A 2,997-nucleotide genomic window follows, 5' to 3' on the forward strand; every position below is an offset into this window, starting at 1 on the left:
CTGTGAGTCACTGTGACTCGAGCTGATGACTAAATTTGTCTTCTTCAGATGGAGGAAGCCAAGAAGCTCTGGGTCATGTGTTTCCAAAGGAATCTGCAGTATCTTTAGCAAATAAAATGTAGTAACTTTTAGAAGGGACTTAAAAATGATCAATGACACCTTTTTCATTGTAAGTACTGAAATAATTAACATGGAGACATTTTGTAAATTGCCTGATACATTGTTTTAATTATTTAACTTTTGAATTATGATTATTGTTCATGATCTCTAGTTATTTTTTTCATCCTGTTAATAGTACTCCTTCCTTTCTAAGAGAATATGTAGGGGAAATCAGTCCCTGATGGTTCTTTTTACCACCTAAAAAACAACAAAAAAAAAACTGGTAAGCAAGGAGATCAAAACTAGTGTAATGAGAGAGTGGACTTATAAGTCTTAATTTGTATTTTAAGGTACAACAAAGAGATACTGACCCTGGTGGCTCAGATGGTAAAATGTCTGCCTACAATGTGGGAGACCTGAGTTCAATCCCTGGGTCGGGAAGATCCCCTGGAGAAGGAAATGGCAACCCACTCCAGTATTCTTGCCTGGAAAATCCCATGGATGGAGGACTGAGTGACTTCACTTTCACTTTCAAGGAGATACTGAACAGTCTTTAGTACTGAGACCACTGGGCATGGGAAAGGATGCCCCCTTCTTTCCCAGCATTGGTCTATTTTAGAAATGATCAAAACTGACCTGGCATATCCTGAAATGCAGTGGGAAGTGCTGAGGCTGCAGGTGCTAACAGGTACCACCATCTCCTCTCCCCTGCCCCCCAAGCTGACCACCTATATCTTAGGCACACAGGCTGGTACAAACGCCTCTGATTGTTTAGTTTCAGTCCCTTTACATACTAATTTATCGCTACATGTCTCTGATTTCCCAAGCTTCTGTGTTCCTTCTTTGAAAAGGGCAGTTTCTTGTGATTGGGCTGGGTGGATGAATGAACTTACCTGTCTAGGTAGGGTCTAGACAACTGCTATCACTCTTCAGATTACACAGGGACCTTTTTTATCCAAATGAACAAAACATTAAGACTGAAATTTACTTAGGTAAAGGTTTGCCATCACTTCATGGCAAATAGATGGGGAAACAACGGAAACAGTGAGAGACTATTTTGGGGGGCTCCAAAATCACTGCAGATGGTGACTGCAGCCATGAAATTAAAAGACGCTTGCTCCTTGGAAGAAAAGCTATGACCAACCTAGACAGCATATTCAAAAGCAGAGACATGACTTTGCCAACAAAGTTCCGTCTAGTCAAAGCTATGGTTTTTCCAGTGGTCATGTATGGATGTGAGAGTTGGACTCATAAAGAAAGCTGAGTGCTGAAAAATTGATGCTTTTGAACTGTGGTGTTGGAGAAGACTCTTCAGAGTCCTTTGGACTACAAGGAGATCCAACCAGTCAATCTTAAAGGAAATCAGTCCTGAATATTCATTGGAAGACTGATGCTGAAGCTGAAACTCTAGCACTTTGTCCACCTGATGCGAAGAGCTGACTCATTGGAAAAGACCTTGATATTGGGAAAGATTGAGGGCAGAAGGAGAAGGGGACGACAGAGGATAAGATGGTTGGATGGCATCACCAACACAATGGACATGAGTTTGAATAAGGCCAGGAGTTGGTGATGGACAGGGAAGCCTGGCATGCTGCAGTCCATGGGGTCACAAAGAGTTGGACACAACTGAGTGGCTGAACTGAACTGAAAGGTTTAGAGTGTCCAAAATGTCCAAATATAGTTCTTCCCCTTTGACATTCCATAAGTCAGAGTAGGCCTTAAATTGAAAATTTTTTGAGAGATAGTACATTGACTTACATCCACATGAAGAAAGATACAACCAGTTAACATCTGACCCTTGATGCAAGCAAGTTACTGTTACTGAGAGGTGGAGACAGCCATAGGCACTTGGGTGGTAATGAGGTAGAGACTCAAGAAGGACCAAGAAAACACTATAACAATAGTAGGTTTTACTGACTCAGTCATCTTGTTTAGTGCTGCCCCATTTTAAAAACTTCCCAAATAGACTTTTAAAACAATCAGATGTTTTGACTGATTTGCACGTTATGAAGCAGAATTCTGGACATGTGTCTGGTTTCCCCAATTCCAGTGGACCCAATTTAGGAGTTCGGCTTCTGTAGCACTGGCACCAGGGTTGGAACACTTGCTTCCTTTGTCAAATGATCCTATTTAGGTCTTCAGTTAAAGGAATCACTTATTAGCAGTGCGTTATCTGGACTGGCAACATGTCTGCATCAAGTTCACTTAAGCGCTAAACTTTCTTTCATTCTCATTCCTTAATAAGGCTATGAAGGTGTTTCTTTGTTCAGAAATCTCCTTATGTTAGATTTCTGGTCATCAAAGGTGATATAAAAAAATCCAGAATCAAATTGCCATTCTATTTTCTTTCCAATTCCCTTTTAAAACAGAAGATTGCACTGTGAACTTCATTCAAGTGTAAATGTCAATGTTGATAATTGGGATGTAATCATATGGGGGTAAGAGTTGACTCATTGGAAAAGACCCTGATGCTGGGAGGGATTGGGGGCAGGAGGAGAAGGGGACGGCAGAGGATGAGATGGCTGGATGGCATCACTGACCCGATGGCATGAGTTTGAGTGAACTCCGGGAGTTGGTGATGGACAGGGAGGCCTGGCGTGCTGCGATTCACGGGGTCACAAAGAGTCGGACACGACTGAGCGACTGAACTGAACTGAAAGCTAGATACTGCCATAGAAAAAACACTAAACATATGACTCTCCTTTTTCTTCTAAATGTGTATGTCCCCCATATTTCCCTCTGCTTTCTGCCCAAGGATGCCTTCTCTACTCTTCTCCAGACACCAAAACACAAGGAGAATATCCAGACCTGAGGCTGTCTCAAGTGACATCCATCAGGCTCACTGTCCCTGCACTGTGCCGGGGTGGTCCAAGCCACAGGTAATCCTGAAATGGGAGT

The sequence above is a fragment of the Bos javanicus genome, chromosome 2 (assembly GCF_032452875.1).
Source record: "Bos javanicus breed banteng chromosome 2, ARS-OSU_banteng_1.0, whole genome shotgun sequence".
Lineage (NCBI taxonomy): Eukaryota > Metazoa > Chordata > Mammalia > Artiodactyla > Bovidae > Bos > Bos javanicus.